Source organism: Oncorhynchus mykiss, chromosome 26 (genome assembly GCF_013265735.2).
Source record: "Oncorhynchus mykiss isolate Arlee chromosome 26, USDA_OmykA_1.1, whole genome shotgun sequence".
NCBI classification, from domain to species: Eukaryota; Metazoa; Chordata; class Actinopteri; order Salmoniformes; family Salmonidae; genus Oncorhynchus; species Oncorhynchus mykiss.
Window position 1 is genome coordinate 16556595 of NC_048590.1, and position 20199 is coordinate 16576793.

The 20199-nt window shown below is 41.7% G+C and overlaps 1 protein-coding gene across 1 annotated transcript in view; it reads right to left on the reverse strand.

Moving 5' to 3' along the window:
• Positions 1–683: 683 nt before the first annotated feature.
• Positions 684–20199, reverse strand: part of LOC110506296 (potassium voltage-gated channel subfamily A member 1-like) — a 38137-nt gene continuing 18621 nt past the window's right edge. Inside the window, exon 3 of the transcript XR_002470945.2 lies at positions 684–4894. The gene's annotated coding sequence lies outside the window, so the exon portion shown is untranslated. The remainder of the gene's footprint in view (positions 4895–20199) is intronic.

Consider the following 20199-nt stretch of genomic DNA (forward strand, 5'->3'; position numbering starts at 1 on the left):
CTACTTCCTGTCCCTCACGCTAGCCTGTACAGCCAAATATCACTCAATAAACATATTATTATTAATATATTATTATTATATTATTGATATAGCCAGCATCATAGACCATTTCTCCCGTGCTGCAGCCTTAGCTCATCTCGAAATAAAGTAGAAATGCTGTGAAAACCAGCGTGCCTCAAACATTCTGAAGTGTTTTGTCACCAGTGCTTGTATTGTAGACATCTTTAGTCCTCACAGCACTCATCTGGTGAGAACCTTTGGAGCTCTGCCCAAGCAAGGCATTTGAGTGGTTTGACGTGGTTCGACCCCTCTTCAGCTCATTTCTGCCATGGAATGTGTTTTCGGGAAGCCTGGTTAGCGACGAGGCTACACTGGTTATCGTCTCGAGAAATCCATGTAGCTCTAAGACTTTCTGAGGACATTGTTGTGGACTAACACATTTTAGAAATGGTCTTGTCAAGAATATCTTTCAAATGATGAGATAAGAGTAAAATAAAATTGTCAAGAGCGGTTTATACAGAATATTTCTGGTTATTGGGAAGCCTTCGAGGCAACTGGGTGACAGACATAAGAAAGCTTGAAACATTCTAAAAGAACCTGGGTGACACTGTCTGTTTCCAAATTTGGAAAAACTAGGATGAGTCACAGAATGCCTATGGCAGCAATAAGCATTTTTAGGGAAACATCTTATTCCGAATTAAATTCATCAAGTCCTTATTTATTGTAATTGCCATATGCGTCTTTGGATTTGGAATCCTGCCAAACACTATATATCAACATCTATAGGAGAGAAAATAACGCAAAACATGTTCTTGCATAAGGACATAACCAGTAAATGATGAGGTGACATATGAATACCACTCACAGATCACGTTGTTGCAATACCTTCGAGTCACTCTCGCAGTCGTTTTTTATTCCATATATTATATTTTTCTTTATTCAACATTGCACATACTCCGTTTGATCACGTCTCATATTGCTGCCTACAAAAATGACATTAATGTAGAAAATCAAAAAGTCTGAAGATTTACCTAAATAAAATTTAAAAAATAAAAAATATAGGTAGGAAATGAACGAGCTCCAAAGTGAGTACACAGACAGGAAGTAACCGCAAGAAAAGAATACAAACATCTCAGATTAGGATGCACTTTTCAAAAACAAAGCTTCATGCAGAAGAAAAGCAAGGCTGACCAAAACGTGGGCACTTTATCACATGTGGACTGTAAAAATATGATACACTTCCTGAAATACACTTCAACGGAGTTGTTTTAATATCAAGTTCCCTTTTGATTTCACTCCCTTTAATGACCCTCCAGTGTTCATGAAAATGAATGGTTCAAATACACACACATACTGCATTAACATTGAGTTCCATTTTAACAGAAGAATAACCCATGCCATTTCCATGTGGATGTTCACGGTAAACGTACTTAGTGATGGTACAATGATTCCATGGCTGAAACATATTACAGTAACAAACACACACACACACATCCTAAATACGCCCAAACACACATAACATGCACACACATGCATACTGACGCAACACACACACTTTCACACTCACCACATACGCATGCCGCTACTGTGGGTTATCTATCCGGCTGCCTAGTCAATTTGCCCCTACCTATATGTACAACACACTACCTCAATTACATCGTACCTCTGCACATCGACTCGGTACTGGTACTCCCTGTATTTAGCCATGTTACTTTTACTCTTTATTTTTATTTGTTATTCACTGTTTATTAATTCCTCGTGTCACTATTTAAATGTCGTATTACATTTTTTTAAAAATCTTTAACTCGGCGTTGTTGGAAATGAACCCGCGTGTAAGCGTTTCACTGTTAGTCTACACCTGTTGACTATGAAGCTTGTGCAGAAAAAATATATTTATATATACTATGGACCCTTAGCAGCTCCCACGTCTATACCTAAGAAGGCACTACTTTCAAATGTATGCAATGGTTAAAACATGTCTTTGTAATGATTTTGAAGTGAGGAACTTGATTTGATTTGTATGCATTTGTCATACTTGGGGCTGTATGTATCAAGCGCGTCAGAGAAGGAGTGCTGATAAAGGATCAGTTTTGCCTTTTATATTACCATGAATAAGATAACCTGGACAGGGGAACTGATCCTAGATCAGCACTCTGAGACACTTTATGTGAGTACGGGCCCAGGTTAGTGTTCAAAGACAGACCAGCTAGTTGTACATTTTCTGGACCTTTTCACTGTAACTAGTCACACCTTGAAGCAGGCCTCATATCTATACTAAGGGTACACATAGATATTGTAGACAGGGCTAAGCCCCATCTTTGATATTACGGCATTGTAAAAAGCCTTTTCTTTGACTTTGTCTTTTCAGTTCAGTCCAATCACAATTAGGCCATTACCATAATATGTTACCATAATGTGGTCAAATATCATTGTTGGGTACTCAGGCTATACCAATTACTTATAATGTTTTTTGGATTTTTTAAATATTCTCATCATTATGCCGGAACATAACGCTGACTGATATTTTCAAAAGAAGCCACCACTTCGGACTTGTACTACGTATTTGGGTAGTTAACTAGGAAGAAGGTCAGCTTTGCTAACAGTATACAGTATCCAACAGTATAGCAACATCGTAATATACTAGAAAAACTTGATTTTGAAAGATACATCTTTCTCTTTGTTTTCCCTTAAGTTACGGCTTATTCAACTACAATTTGGGAGTATTTTAGCTTAACTATGGCAAGACACAGCAACTCTTTGCCAGGCACACTAAATGATACCAATAATTGCTGAGGGATTTAGATTTAAACGTATACACTGATTGATAGACGTCAATTTTCAGAATGTGCATGCGCTTTGTGTTTGCTTCAAAATGTAGAACAATGGGACTATGGGATCAGGGAATAGACAGCGCTTACTCTTTCTGCGATCAAGGGTAAATAGCCCAATGATGCTTAAGAATTTGATAACAAAGTCAATTTTAGCAGAGGCTAGCATGGTAAGGTTGATAAGGTTGATAAGGTTGAAAGGGGGGGGCAGACACTGATATCAGAGCATTTTCCATCTCCAGATTCAAGTGATCTATGTCTTTTCAGACAGTACAATGAAATATGTTCGTTTTCTTTTTATGGGAGAGAATATAGAAATGCAGTACATTGCCTATGCAAATAATACAGTATAAAATATTAGGTTCCACCCCTTTCTGTAACATAAAAAATAAATATAAAACTCTGTGTAGTTGATGCTCTAATGCACAGCCGTCATGGGCCGACCTCACAATAATAGACAGTACGCCCAGGAGCGAGCATCACTAAGTTCTTGGCTGTTGACTGAATGTAAGAAGGATGGGGATAAACACGAGATGGCATTTATGTTTTACAAAAGCAAACACTTGATTTGTCTGACAACGCTGCAACAAGCAAGCAGTGCATACAAATCTGTGTCTTTGAAAGCAGGCCTAAAGAGAGTGGGCGGATTTTCTACGAGCAGTTATATGAGAACAGCACAGAAAAAGAAGAAATAGCCCACTTGTCAAAAAAACTCAAATTGAAGTGGAAAATCATGGATCTTGTTGGAGCAGCATCCACAACATGTTCAATGTTCATGTAAATAAAAATGGAACATAACTTCTGAAGATCTGAACGTTGTTAACAGTCAAACTAAATAGAATTGTCTCGCATGTCATGATTTGCGACACATCGTAGGACACGTAAATATAAACATCAGCATATGTACATATATGTTCTATTCAATGTGTATCTATTTTCACGACATATCCAGAGGAAGTGTCCACCACGTACAATAAAATCAGGGTTTAAACTTTGGTTAAGTAATATAGTCAAGGCTAGGTTTAAAAAAATATATATAACACACTTCCATGTTACTTTGCATACAGTTAACTTCAAATGGATCGAGGTTTGCGTCAACAAAGCAGCTGATCAATTCTATCACTAACATAATACAATTTGCATCGTAGGGAAAACCCTTTGTGTCACTTCGGTAGATTTCTCTGTGTGTGTGTGTGTGTGTGTGTGTGTGTGTGTGTGTGTGTGTGTGTGTGTGTGTGTGTGTGTGTGTGTGTGTGTGTGTGTGAGCGAGTGCGTGCGTACGTGTGTGCGTACCTGACATCTTTTGTGTTTGAGAGTGTGTAACCAGATGCTTACAGTATGTGAATAATAGAGGAGAAAAATAATCAGATATGTTTCATGTATATTGAGTCATTTTGTCTAATTTTTGACTCCATACTCCTTTCTGAATTGGAATATGGTTGTCATAACATGATGTTGTGAATTGAAAGACATTGTAGCTGAGCGAGCAGCTCCGCCTCAAGCCAGCCTTATTTTGGTTGACAATACGAAACGAGATAAAAATAGATCGACTCATTCTGCTGGCTGCAAGTAAGCAGAGAGCAGCTCCACCATTTGGTTATCAATGACACCTACAAAGCAGACCCAACTAAAACATTGTCGACATTACAACCAAACAATTTTTCTCTATCTTATTAAAATATTCACATCTCTTCCTTACAAGACACTGTTTCACACATAATGAAAAACATATTTGAACTCGGATAAGTCTCTAGTTTCATCACTTCATATATAGGTATATATGTAATAATTAAGGCAATCATTTGGGACATGACTTACTCATTTCCCTGCCTCCAGGTTTACTAGGAAAGATTTTCGTTCCTTGTGCACTCCGTATAGTGTCCCAATGTCTCATTTGTCCATTCAAACTTCCGATGTCCGATCGCTGGGTTCACTCTTGCAGTAGATCTGTGGTTATCGATGTCCATTGTCTCACCCCAGATGACCAGTCATAATATTTTCTCTTTCTCTGACAATTCCAAGAGTACCAGCCAGCACATCCTCTCCTAAGCCATCAACTGACAGCACTGTAACAAAAGATAAACAGGACATGAATACCAGGTTATCATTCCAGGTTATCTTCAAATGCCAGGTTATCGTCCCAAGTTATCGTTCAAGGTTATCTACAGATACCAGGTTATCAGGGACCATTCCGGGTTATTTATGAATAGCAGGTTATCATTCAAAGTTATCTACAAATACCAGGTTATCAAAGACCATTCCAGGTTATCTATAAATACCAGGTTATCATTCCAGTTATCTATAAAGACCAAGTTATCATTAAGGTTATCATTACAGGTTATTTATGGGTACCAGGTTATCAGTACAGGGTATCTAATGCCAGGTTATCATTCCATGTTATCTACAAATACCAGCTTATCATTCCAGGTTATCAATACAGCATATACAATATCGATCAGGTTAGCAGGTGGTGTCAGCGTTTATGAACATGAAACCATTCCCGTATTAGAATCTCATGGGTACCAATACACTGCAGTCTCTTCTTTATTAAGGTCCAGTGGAATATCTACAGCATACCACAACAGATAACAATCGCCCTAGCTCAGCCATTAAGTCTGAGTTATTGGGTCCATGACACGCTTTTGCACACAGTTCAGCTCGGGGCCAAACACCTCGTGTAGTTCCAAAACATTAACCTGGACTGCCAGTGCCAGGGGTGGGAACTGGAGGCCAACATGGAGGGGTGTGTCGTGACATCCTGCCGCCGCCAGTTCCACTACTGGGGAACCTCATGCTCCCTCTGAGGCTTGGGCCTCATTGGGAAAATACACCCAGATTTAAACATTTGGGTCGATGAAATGTGTTAAAGGTATTTTTTATTGCCCAGAGCATGTTGTGAACATGGACACGTCTCGTAATATCTATATATGAGACATTGAATGAATTAGCAGTACAATTCCGTAGCGTTTCTCGTCCTTTTCTGTGTAATGTAAATGCACCTAATTTCATGTGTATTTATTTAATAGTAAAGACATTCTCAATTCAAGACAGCCCTCTCCTTTGAATGAAATAGCTGGTGTTTCAGTATAGCAGCAATTGCAGGATTCCCAGATTTCTCACACCGTCTAGGCCTAGACCCAGACGTTCTGTGTTAACTCCAAGCTATGTCAGAGACGAGGCAACTACAACTGTCTTACTGAGTGGTTGTGTTGTGAACGGTCAGGTTCAAGGAGAGTCATGTCTGTCCTTAGGTTGCTCTCCGAAATGACTGAATTAGCATTGCATTTATGTGACATGTCCGGCTGTCTCATTTTTCAACACTGAAGCCAGAACAACTAAATAGAAATAGGCTCCCATATTGACACGTACAGACAATACATGAAACTCCTTCACATTCTCCTGCTGCATTTTGTTGAATTCAGGTGTCAACAATCAACATTCGTTAGCTTTTAATAAGTGAAACATACAGTAAGTTATAGAGAGTGTTGTGGAGAGTTTCTTCTGATGACTTTACGGCTATTTTATGATTACTTTATGGCACTTAGAGTGCAGTTCAAAAAAGTTTGGGGTCACGTAGAAATGTCCTAATTTTGTGAAAGAAAAGCACATCTTTTGTCCATTAAAATAATATCAAATTGGTCAGAAATACAGTGTCAACATTGTTAATGTTGTAAATGGCTATTGTAGCCGGAAACGGCTGATTTTTTAATGGAATATCTACGTAGGGGTACAGAGGTCCATTATAAGCAACCATCACTCCTGTGTTCCAATGGCACATTGTGTTAGCTAATCCAATTTGATCATTTTAAAAGGCTAATTGATCATCAGAAAACCCTTTTGCAATTATGTTAGCATAGATGAAAACTGCTGATTAAAGAAGCAAAAAACTGTCCTTCTTTAGACTAGTTGAGTATCTGGAGCATCAGCATTTGTGGGTTCGATTACAGGCTCAAAATGGCCAGAAACAAAGTACTTTCTTCTGAAACTCGTCAGTCTATTTTTGTTCTGAGAAATTAAGGGTATTCCATGCGAGAAATTGCCAAGAAACTAAAAATCTGGTACAACGCTGTGTACTACTCCCTTCATAGAACAGCGCAAACTGGCTCTAGGAGTAGAACATAGAACGTAGGAACATATGAGTAGCAAAAGGGCTAGCTTTTCACAGGTTGCACACTAGCTAGTGTAAATTATACAATGGATTATACAGTATCTCCCCTGTCTATGCCTAAGAAGGCACCACTTTCAAATGTATACAATGGTTAAACATGCCATTATAATGATTTTCATGAGTTTTATGAGTGTATTCACTATTGTTAATGTGTCTCAAATCTTCAATACTGCCACAGGGGTTAGCGTAAATTAAAAGTGGAAATCCCAGTCTCAATTAAGCTAATTGTGCGTCCACAATGCTATCATACAGCTACTGTATCCCCTGCCATGATATACCATCATTGTTGATAACAACACTTAAAACTATTAAAACTAAACTAACCTCTGACATTACAGACTACTTTGTATTTTTCACTGTGTTCCTTAAGTGTTGTATGTGGCAAACCGATGCTGGCACTAACGCCGCACTCAATGAGCTGCATATGGCCTAAAGCAAACAAGAAAATGCACATCCAGAGGCGACGCCTCTCGTGGCCGGTGATTTTAATGCATGGAAACTAACATTTGTTTTGCCAAATGTTTACCAGCATGTCATCTGTGCAACTAGAGGCGACAAAACTCTAGATCACCTTTACTCCACACACACAGAAAAGCATACAAGGCTCTCTCTCCCTTTGGCAAATCTGACCATAACTCTATCCTCCTGATTCCTGCATGCAAGTAAAATCTCAAACAGGAAGTACCAGTGACGTGCTCAATACAGAAGTGGTACGATGAAGTGGATGCTAAGGAACAAACAGGACGGTTTTGCTAGCACGGACTGGAATATGTTCCGGGATTCATCCGATAGCATTGAGGAGTTTACCACATCAGTCACCTGCTTTATTAATGCTTCATTAAGTGTATCAACGACGTAGTCCCCATAATGACAATACGTACATATCCCAACCAGAAGCCATGGATTACAGGCAACATCCACAATGAGCTAAAGGCTAAAGCTGCCGCTTTCAAGGAGTGGGACACTAATCCGGACGCTTATAAGATATCCTGCTACGCCCTCCGACGAACCATCAAACAGGCCAGCTTCTACCCCCAAGCCATCAATTCGGGACCAAGATCGTATCCAACTACAATGGCTCTGAAGCTTGTCGGATGTGGCAGGGCTTGCAAATTACCACGGATTACAAATAGAAACCCAGCTGCGAGCTGTCCATTGACGCAAGCCTACCAACAAGCTAAAAGGATTCTATGCTCGCTTCAAGGCTAGCAACACTGAATCATGCATGAGGACACCAGCTGTTCCAGATGAACGTGTGCCGATGTAAGAAAGATCTTTAAAAAGGTTAACATTCACCATGTCAGACGGGTACTCAGAGCATGTGCTGGCCAGCTGGCTAGTGTCTTCAGTTACATTCTCAAACTCTCCCTGACCCAGTCTGTAATACCTACATGTTTCAAGCAGACCACCATAGTCCCTGTGCCCAAGAACACCAAGGTAACCTGTCTAAATGACTATTGCAGTGTAGCACTCACATCTGTAGCCATGAAATGCTTTGAAAGGCTGATAACGGCTCACATCAACACCAACATCCCAGACACCCTGGACCCACTCCAGTTCACATACTGCCCCAACAGATCCAACGATAATACAATCTCTGTTGCACTCCACACTGCCCTTTCCCACCTGGACAAAAGGAACACTGACATGAGAATGCTGTTCATTGACTACATCTCAGCGTTCAACACCATAGCGCCCTCCAAGCTCACCACTAAGTTGCCTCCCTCTGCAATTGGATCCTGGACTTCCTAACGGGTTGAGCCCAGATGGTGAGGGTAGGCAACAACACATCCGCCATGCTGACCCTCAACACGGGGGCCCCTCAGGGGTGCGTGCTTAGTCCTCTCCTATACTCCCTATTCACTCACAACTCTGTGACCGCGCACGACTGCAACACCATCATTAAGTTTGCAAAGGACACGACTGTGGTAAGTCTGATCACCGACGACAATGAGACAGCCTACAGGGAGGACATCAGAGACCTGGTAGTGTGGTGCCAGGACAACAACCTTTCCCGCAACGTCATCAAGACAAAGGAGCTGGTCGTGGATTACAGGAAACGGAGGGGCAAGCATGCCCCTATCCACATCGACGGGCTGTAGGGGAGCAGGTTGAGAGCTTCAAATTCCTTGGCATTCGCATCACTAAGAAATTATCATGGTCCACACACACCAACACAGTTGTGAAGAAGGCACAACCATGCCTTTTCCCCCTCAGGAGGCTGAAAATATTTGGCATGGGCCCTCAGATCCTTAAAATGTTCTTTGGCTGCACCTTTGAGAGCATTTGGACTGTTGTTGTAGCAACTGCCTGGAATCCGACCGCAAGGTGCTACAGAAGGTAGTGCGGACTGCACAGTACATCACTGGTGCCGAGCTCCCTGCCATCCAGGACCTGTATACCAGGTGGTGTCAGAGGATGGCCCTAAAAATTGTCAGAGACTTCAGCCACCCAAGTCATAGACCGTTCTCTCTGCTACCGCATGGCCAGCGGCACCAATACAAGTCTGCAACCAACAGGACCCTGAACAGCTTCTACCTCCAAGCCATATAATTACTAAATTGTCCGGGTAGCTAATGGTTAACTCTTTAACTATCTGCATGGACCCTTTTTGGACTAACTATTTTGGCTCATCATATGCGCTACTGTTACTGTTTATTATCTATCCTCTTGCCTATTTTCTTTACCCCTATCAGTATGTACAGTGCCTTGCGAAAGTATTCGGCCCCCTTGTACTTTGCGACCTTTTGCCACATTTCAGGCTTCAAACATAAAGAAATAAAACTGTTTTTTTGTGAAGAATCAACAACAAGTGGGACACAATCATGAAGTGGAACGACATTTATTGGATATTTCAAACTTTTTTAACAAATCAAAAACTGACAAATTGGGCGTGCAAAATTATTCAGCCCCCTTAAGTTAATAATTTGTAGCGCCACCTTTTGCTGCGATTACAGCTGTAAGTCGCTTGGGGTATGTCTCTATCAGTTTTGCACATCGAGAGACTGAAATTTTTTCCCATTCCTCCTTGCAAAACAGCTCGAGCTTAGTGAGGTTGGATGGAGAGCATTTGTGAACAGCAGTTTTCAGTTCTTTCCACAGATTCTCGATTGGATTCAGGTCTGGACTTTGACTTGGCCATTCTAACACCTGGATATGTTTATTTTTGAACCATTCCATTGTAGATTTTGCTTTATGTTTTGGATCATTGTCTTGTTGGAAGACAAATCTCCGTCCCAGTCTCAGGTCTTTTGCAGACTCCATCAGGTTTTCTTCCAGAATGGTCCTGTATTTGGCTCCATCCATCTTCCCATCAATTTTAACCATCTTCCCTGTCCCTGCTGAAGAAAAGCAGGCCCAAACCATGATGCTGCCACCACCATGTTTGACAGTGGGGATGGTGTGTTCAGGGTGATGAGCTGTGTTGCTTTTACGCCAAACATAACGTTTTGCATTGTTGCCAAAAAGTTCAATTTTGGTTTCATCTGACCAGAGCACCTTCTTCCACATGTTTGGTGTGTCTCCCAGGTGGCTTGTGGCAAACTTTAAATTACACTTTTTATGGATATCTTTAAGAAATGGCTTTCTTCTTGCCACTCTTCCATAAAGGCCAGATTTGTGCAATATACAACTGATTGTTGTCCTATGGACAGAGTCTCCCACCTCAGCTGTAGATCTCTGCAGTTCATCCAGAGTGATCATGGGCCTCTTGGCTGCATCTCTGATCAGTCTTCTCCTTGTATGAGCTGAAAGTTTAGAGGGACGGCCAGGTCTTGGTAGATTTGCAGTGGTCTGATACTCCTTCCATTTCAATATTATCGCTTGCACAGTGCTCATTGGGATGTTTAAAGCTTGGGAAATCTTTTTGTATCCAAATCCGGCTTTAAACTTCTTCACAACAGTATCTCGGACCTGCCTGGTGTGTTTCTTGTTCTTCATGATGCTCTCTGCGCTTTTAACGGACCTCTGAGACTATCACAGTGCAGGTGCATTTATACGGAGACTTGATTACACACAGGTGGATTGTATTTATCATCATTAGTCATTTAGGTCAACATTGGATCATTCAGAGATCCTCACTGAACTTCTGGAGAGAGTTTGCTGCACTGAAAGTAAAAGGGCTGAATAATTTTGAACAGTTTTTTGATTTGTTAAAAAAGTTTGAAATATCCAATAAATGTCATTCCACTTCATGATTGTGTCCCACTTGTTGTTGATTCTTCACAAAAAAATACAGTTTTATATCTTTATGTTTGAAGCCTGAAATGTGGCAAAAGGTCGCAAAGTTCAAGGGGGCTGAATACTTTCGCAAGGCACTGTTCATATCTACCTCAATTACCTCATAGACTACCTAGATTACCACACATAGACTTTACCTCGTACCCTTGCACATCGACTCGGTACTGGTACCCTGTGTATATAACCAAGTTATCATTACTCATTGTGTATTTATTCCTCGTGTTAACATTTGTCTATTTTTCTCTCTCTCTGCATTGTTGGTAGGGCCTGTAAGTAAGCATTTCACTTACAAAGCATCTGACAAATACAATTTGATTTGAAACATACATAATAAATTATATCAAATATACCAATAAATGTGAGGAGCAACATATATCTCTGACTGGACTTCCCCTTTAAGGGTTCCCTTTACATTTTGTTGAAAAGGAACTCTTTATTTGCAGTAAGTACAGGACTTAAGGAGACTAACGAAGGAAATGCAGGGCTAAAATACCTATCGTCAGTCCCTTTACTCTGACAGAGATTGATATGAATATTTTGCCAAGGGCACAAGGTCAAACAGGAGCCTATCAGCATGCAAAGAGGGGTGGATCGGTGTGCTCAACGACTTCAGAACCAAAGCTGATGCCATAAATATATCCTTAAGCACAATACCACAAATTCCACTTTGGTAACAGTTCACTTAAAACCTGCAGGTATATTGCATTATGATGCAGTTATTTGTTTTGTGTTTTCTTTTTGATTCTTTACTTTATTTATTATTTTTATTTGATTTATTCTGATGTTTCTCCCCTGTGTACTGCTTGTCTGTACCGCTTCTACGTTGCCTTGTACTTTATACAGGATAATTGCTCACAAAAAAATATGCCGTTATCATGAGCATGAATGACCCCACTTAAATCCATTATAATCATCTCATAATAAACCACATTAAATACCAGCCTGGTATAGGAGTAATCCATTTCAGAAGTTCTAACTAACTATATGAGACATTTTAAACTATTGGCATGTGTTTTATGATGCAAGCTAACTTCCAAACATAGCTTTCCAAGGAACGATGTAACCGCAGTAACACTGTAGCAGCTCCTTTTTAAATTGCTGTGGAAAAGGCCATGCTTGGGCTCTCTTCGAGCTGCAGCACTCTCACACAAACTGCTCCAAATAACAATAATAAATAAGGAAAAAAGTATTTCCTGGCCAGAGGAAAATCAAATAATAGCTTAAAAGAATGTTTTCCCTGTGACATTTTATTCACAACATTACTTCCTACTTTCGGGAATCTGCAACACCAACAACATTCTTCTCCGATGTTTCACCTGAGTTGAAAGCGTGATGAATGCTGATTGTTTGTCAAGGTCCTTTGCTGTTGTTCTGGGATTAATTTGCACTTTTCGCACCAAGGTACGTTAATCTCTAGGAGACAGAACGCGTCTCCTTCCTGAGCGGTATGATGGCTGTGTGGTCCCATGGTGTTTATAATTGCATACTATTGTTTTTACAGATGAACGTGGTACCTTCAGGCATTTGGAAATTGCTCCCAAGTATGAACCAGACTTGTGGACGTCTACAATTTGTTTTCTGAGGTCTTGGCTGATTTATTTTGATTTCCCTATGATGTCAAGCAAAGAGGCACTGAGTTTGAAGGTAGGCCTTGAAATACATCCACAGGTAAACTTCCAATTGACTCAAATGATGTCAATTAGCCTATCAGAAGCTTCTAAAGCCATGACATAATTTTCTGGAATTTTCCAAGCTGGTCAAAGGCACAGTCAACTTAGTGTATGCAAACTTCTGACCCACTGGACTTGTGATACAGTTATAAGTGAAGTAATCTGTCTGTAAACAATTGTTGGAAAAATGACTTGTGTCATGCACAAAGTATAGTTTGTTAACAAGAAATTTGCGGAGTGGTTGAAAAAGTTTTAATGACTCCAACCTCTGACTTCAACTGTAGTAATGTACCTGATCTATCCTACTCAGCTCCAGCGCCAAGGTCTGTGTGTGCCAAGAAGGGCGCAGTGACAAACCTTGACGATAGAACCTCCCAAAGGTGTGATGGGAAGCCCAACTAGCCGCCAAACAAATCTCAGAGACGGAGATACCCCTGAACAGTATCCATGACGTAGCAATTTCTCTAGTGGAAAGCGCCTTGACACCCAGGGGAGACTGCAGTCCCTGACAACTGTAGGCCTTGGTGATAGCCTCCACTACCCAGGGGGAAAGGCGTTGTTTGGACAAAGCCCTACCCCGAGCAGGTTTGGTAAAGCAGGGGGTCAGGCTATTGGCGCAGCGGTCTAAGGCACTGCATCTCAGTGCTAGAGGCGTCACTACAGACCCTGATTCGATCCTGGGCTGTATCACAACCGGTCGTGATTGGGAGTCCCGGGTTAGGGTTTGGCCGGGGTAGGCCGTCATTGTAAATAAGAATTTGTTCTTAACTGACTTGCCTAGTTAAATAAAGGTTAAATACATTTTTAAAACATTTAAAAAACAGAGTACAGAAGCACTGTATAGAGGAGCGTAGTGATCCCTCATCGCGAAGAACAAGCGACAGTGTGCATTGTCCTGTGATGCCTACAGATCGACGGCAGAGCTCTGCCGTAACGTCCCCACACCTCCTCGACAACTTCAGGATGAAGTCACCACTCACCTAGTAGGAGGTTTCCCTTTCCATGTACCTTGCGCTACATTTAAGGACACCTGGACCCAGCTGGGCACAATGTGCACATCTAGCGTGGTCAAAAAAAGCTGCCATAGTGTGGTCCATACCGAGGCAGGCAGCACATAACTGATGGGAATCCGAATGGGCCATGTAACTGCTGAAATTGCCAGGACAAGCCTTGCTAGCCTTGCGTTGCTTTCTCTCCCCCTTCCCTGATGACTTGGTCGTTAAACCTGTTGACATCTCGTTTCGACCGGTGGGGGAGCAATGGATACCCGCACCACAAGCTGCTATTCAACAGGTAAGTTGGATGAGGTAACATTAGCTGGAAGTCAGGTAAGGAGAAAAAGAGAGCTTTATTCACCAGGGGAGTGGGAAATAAAGTCATTCTATATACTTTCAGGTTGGTGAAAGTAGCTCTAAGAGTGATGCTACCTAATTAGCTGGCTATAACCACCACCATAGGTAGCTAGCCAAGCCAACGCGTGTTAATACCATGTGCCGACTGTGTTTAAACCAAGTAACTTGAGGTAAAATGCACTGCTAGGCTTATTTTGTACAAGGGAATCAAAAGGGGGATGGTGATTCAATGGTGGGGTAACAACTTTGAAGAAACAGCTCCTGTTAGCCAAACAAAACGAATGTCGGCTTAACACCAAAGGTTGCTACCTTTGACATGTGTGGTGTCGTTCGCTATCTATCTAGATAGGACACTCAACCGTTCAGCTAGCTAACTCTGAACGGTGGGAACCAACCCAATTTGAGCATCCTTATTTCTATATAGCCTACACTTTCTCGTTCTGAACTTCTCATGAGAGTGGGACGGGTGTGGCTATGGGAACATTAGAAATAGTTGAAGTTTAAACCTTTTATCCGTCTCAAAATGCGCATCAGCCAATTAAAGTCGTTGACGTAGTTGCATGTGTGATCACACACAAGGAAATATGCACATTTTCCCACCAGTGGTGTATTTCCAACAAACTGACTTGTTGCGGATAAAAAACTGTGTGTGATGATGTGGTGCACACAAAATGTACTTTTTCTCTTAAGTTTGAATGTACCGAATGAAACTTCAATGTATTTATGTTACATTTTTAACTCTACCGTTAGTTTTGTCACAAACTGTTGCGTTAAACAGCAAATGTGCCTACTCTGGTCTTGTCATGTGTGCTCTAGCCAACAGCTGGCAGATACAGTGTGGGTAGACTGTGTGGATAGGCTTGTGTACATGATAAGATTATCATGGATAAAAGTGAGAATATTTGTATTTGTCAAACGGCAGTCAAGCATCGATCATCATGTCACCAGAATAAGACCCTCAATATATATTGGAAAGAAACATCAAGATCTCTGTGCACTTTCACCAGCCTGTAAATTTTATCATAACTTATTTCATCTGTAGCCTAATAAACTGCATGCTTTCCTGAGTCGTAGTGGGAAAATCACACACCAAGTTTACCTCGATATGATGGTTATCGTTTCCACCGCCATTTATTGCATGATTCATTTTATTGACACATAAAGATCCCACCTTGTCGAATGAACAAAATTATCTGTTGGCATTTATAAATCTGTAACGAAATGTTCTGTTTCCATCACAGTTGTCATATTTTTTGAAATAAATCATGTATAGTAACCCTGTCACACCCTGACCATAGTTTGCTTTGTATGTTCTATGTTTTGTTTGGTCAGGGTGTGATCTGAGTGGGCCTTCTATGTTGGATGTCTTGTTTGTCTGTTTCTGTGTTTGGCCTGATATGGTTCTCAATCAGAGGCAGGTGTTAGTCATTGTCTCTGATTGGGAGCCATATTTAGGTAGCCTGTTTTGTGTTGGGTTTTGTGGGTGATTGTTCCTGTCTTTGTGTTTGTTACACCAGATAAGGCTGTTTTCGGTTTGTCACGTTTCTTGTTTTTGTATATTGTTCTATTTTCATCTTTAATAAAGATGTATCAAAATAACCATGCTGCGTTTTGGTCCGCCTCTCCTTCAACAGAAGAAAGCCGTGACAAACCCTAGGTGTAAATTAGTAAATAATGGCTACTTCTCATAAAGTTTAAAACTGTCAAGAGGAGTAAAACAAGGTTGTCCATAATCGGCAGATCTATTTATTATGGCCATCGTAATGTTAGCTTTTAAGATCCAACAATAATATCAAGGGATTAGAAATCCAGGGCTTAAAAACGAAAGCGTCATTGTACGCTGATGAATCATGTTTTCTTTTAGATCCACAATTTGGATCCCTCCACAGCCTCATAGACGATCTAGATAATTTTTCTAACCTCTCTGGATCACAACCAAATTATCAAATCAAATTGTATTTGTCACATGCGCCGTGTAGACAGGTGTAGACCTTATAATGAAATGCTTACTTACAAGCCCTTAACCGACAATGCAGTTTTAAGAAAAATACCTAAAAAAAGAAATAAAAGTAACAAGTGTGACTAGGGTGGCTAGTCTTAATTGTTAGGGCCTTCCTCTGACACTGCCTGGTATAGAGGTCCTGGATGGCAGGAAGCTTGGCTCCAGTGATGTACTGGGGGGAGCCGTACACACTACCCTCTGTAGTGCCTTGCGGTTGGAGGTCGAGCAATTGCCATACCAGGCAGTGATGCAACCCGTCAGGATGCTCTCGATGGTGCAGCTGTAGAATCTTTTCAGGATCTTTTCAAATCTTTTCAGTCTCCGGAGGGGGAATAGGTTTTGTCGTGCCCTCGTCATGACTGTCTTGTTGTGCTTGGACCATGTTAGTTTGTTGATGTGGACGCCAAGGAACTTGAAGATCTTAACCTGCGGCACTACAGCCCCATAGATGAGAATGGGGGAGTGCTCAGTCTTCCTTTTCCTGTAGTCCACAATCATCTCCTTTGTCTTGATCACGTTGAGGGAGAGGTTGTTGTCCTTGCATCACACGGTCCTCCCTATAGGCTGTCTCATCGTTGTCAGTGATCAGGCCTACCACTGATGTGTCATCTGCAAACTTAATGATGGTGTTGGAGTCGTGCCTGGCCGTGCAGTCATGAGTGAACAGGGAGAACAGGATGACCTTGTAAATGTTGACCTGCTTTACTCACATCTGCTGCGGAGAGCGTGATCACACAGTTGTCCGGAGCAGCTGATGTTCTCATGCATGTTTCAGTGTTACTTGCCTCGAAGCGAGCATAGAAGTAATTTAGCTCGTCTGGTATAGTAGGCTTGTGTCACTGAGCAGCTCTCGGCTGTGCTTACCTTTGTAGTCTGTAATAGTTTGCAAGCCCTGCCACATCCGACGAGCATCGGAACAAGTGTAGTACGATTCGATCTAAGGCCTGTATTGACGCTTTGCCTGTTTGATGGTTTGTCGGAGGGAATAGCGGGATTTCTTATAAGCTTCCGGGTTAGAGTCCCACTCCTTGAAAGAGGCAGCTCTACCGTTTAGCTCAGCACGGATGTTGCCTGTAATCCATGGCTTCTGGTTGGGGTATGTGCGTACAGTCACTGTGGGGACGACATCATCGATGCACTTATTGATGAAGCCAGTGACTGATGTGGTGTACTCCTCAATGCCATCGGAAGAATCCCGGAACATATTCCAGTCTGTGCTAGCAAAACAGTCCTGTAGCTTAGCATCTACTTCATCTGACCAATTTTGACCAAGTCACTGGTGCTTCCTGCTTTAATTTTGCATGTAAGCAGGAATCAGGAGGATATAATTATGGTCAGATTTGCCAAATGGAGGGCAAGGGAAAGCTTTGTACGTGTCTCTGTGTGTGGAGTAAAGGTGGTCTAGAGTTTTTCCCTCTGGTTGCACATTTAACGTGCTGGTAGAAATGAGGTAAAAAGGATTAAAGTTTCCATATATTAAAGTCCCAGGCCACTAGTAGCGCCGCCTCTGGATGAGTGTTTCCCTGTTTGCTTATGGCGGTATATAGCTCATTGAGTGCAGTCTTAGTGCCAGCATTGGTTTGTGGTGGTAAATAGACAGCTACGTCTAGGTAGACAGTGTGGTCTACAGCTTATCATGAGATACTCTACCTCAGGCGAGCAAAACCTAGAGACTTCCTGAGATATCGTGCACCAGCTGTTGTTTACAAATATACAGTGCCTTGCGAAAGTATTCGGCCCCCTTGAACTTTGCGACCTTTTGCCACATTTCAGGCTTCAAACATAAAGATATAAAACTGTATTTTTTTGTGAAGAATCAACAACAAGTGGGACACAATCATGAAGTGGAACGACATTTATTGGATATTTCAAACTTTTTTAACAAATCAAAAACTGAAAAATTGGGCGTGCAAAATTATTCAGCCCCCTTAAGTTAATACTTTGTAGCGCCACCTTTTGCTGCGATCACAGCTGTAAGTCGCTTGGGGTATGTCTCTATCAGTTTTGCACATCGAGAGACTGAAATGTTTTCCCATTCCTCCTTGCAAAACAGCTCGAGCTCAGTGTGGTTGGATGGAGAGCATTTGTGAACAGCAGTTTTCAGTTCTTTCCACAGATTCTCGATTGGATTCAGGTCTGGACTTTGACTTGGCCATTCTAACACCTGGATATGTTTATTTTTGAACCATTCCATTGTAGATTTTGCTTTATGTTTTGGATCATTGTCTTGTTGGAAGACAAATCTCCGTCCCAGTCTCAGGTCTTTTGCAGACTCCATCAGGTTTTCTTCCAGAATGGTCCTGTATTTGGCTCCATCCATCTTCCCATCAATTTGAACCATCTTCCCTGTCCCTGCTGAAGAAAAGCAGGCCCAAACCATGATGCTGCCACCACTATGTTTGACAGTGGGGATGGTGTGTTCAGCTGTGTTGCTTTTACGCCAAACATAACGTTTTGCATTGTTGCCAAAAAGTTCCATTTTGGTTTCATCTGACCAGAGCACCTTCTTCCACATGTTTGGTGTGTCTCCCAGGTGGCTTGTGGCAAACTTTAAACGACACTTTTTATGGATATCTTTAAGAAATGGTTTTCTTCTTGCCACTCTTCCATAAAGGCCAGATTTGTGCAAAATACGACTGATTGTTGTCCTATGGACAGAGTCTCCCACCTCAGCTGTAGATCTCTGCAGTTCATCCAGAGTGATCATGGGCCTCTTGGCTGCATCTCTGATCAGTCTTCTCCTTGTATGAGCTTAGTTTAGAGGGACGGCCAGGTCTTGGTAGATTTGCAGTGGTCTGATACTCCTTCCATTTCAATATTATCGCTTGCACGGTGCTCCTTGGGATGTTTAAAGCTTGGGAAATCTTTTTGTATCCAAATCCGGCTTTAAACTTCTTCACAACAGTATCTCGGACCTGCCTGGTGTGTTCCTTGTTCTTCATGATGCTCTCTGCGCTTTTAACGGACCTCTGAGACTATCACAGTGCAGGTACATTTATACGGAGACTTGATTACACACAGGTGGATTGTATTTATCATCATTAGTCATTTAGGTCAACATTGGATCATTCAGAGATCCTCACTGAACTTCTGGAGAGAGTTTGCTGCACTGAAAGTAAAGGGGCTGAATAATTTTGCACGCCCAATTTTTCAGTTTTTGATTTGTTAAAAAAGTTTGAAATATCCAATAAATGTCGTTCCACTTCATGATTGTGTCCCACTTGTTGTTGATTCTTCACAAAAAAATACAGTTTTATATCTTTATGTTTGAAGCCTGAAATGTGGCAAAAGGTCGCAAAGTTCAAGGGGGCCGAATACTTTCGCAAGGCACTGTAAATGCTTTACAGAGTTCAAGTAACAGACACATCTCAACATCAGCTGTTGAGATGAGACTGCGTATATCAGGACTTCATGGTCGATTTTCTGCAAAGAGCCAAGAAACGCAGAGTAGGTGAATGGATGACCTCTGCATTTGTGGCTCCCACCGCCAAGCATGGAGGAGGAGGCGTGATGGTGTGGAGGTGCTTTGCTGGTGACTGTCAGTGATTTATTTAGAATTTAAGCCACACTTAACCAGCATGGCTACCAAAGCATTCTGCAGCCACACAGCATCCCATCTTGTTTGCGCTTAGTCGGACTATCATTTGCTTTTCAACAGGACAATGACCCAACACACCTCCAGGCTGTGTAAGGGCTATTTGACCAAGAGGGAGAGTGATGGAGTGCTGCATCAGATGACCTGGCTTCCACAATCACCTGACCTCAACCCATTTGAGATGGTTTGGGATGAGTTGGACCGCAGAGTGAAGGAAAAGCAGCGAACAAGTGCTCAGCATATGTGGGAACTCCTTCAAGACTGTTGGAAAAGAATCCCAGGTGAAGCTGGTTGAGAGAATGCCAAGAGTGTGCAAAGCTGTCATCAAGGCAAAGGTGGCTACTT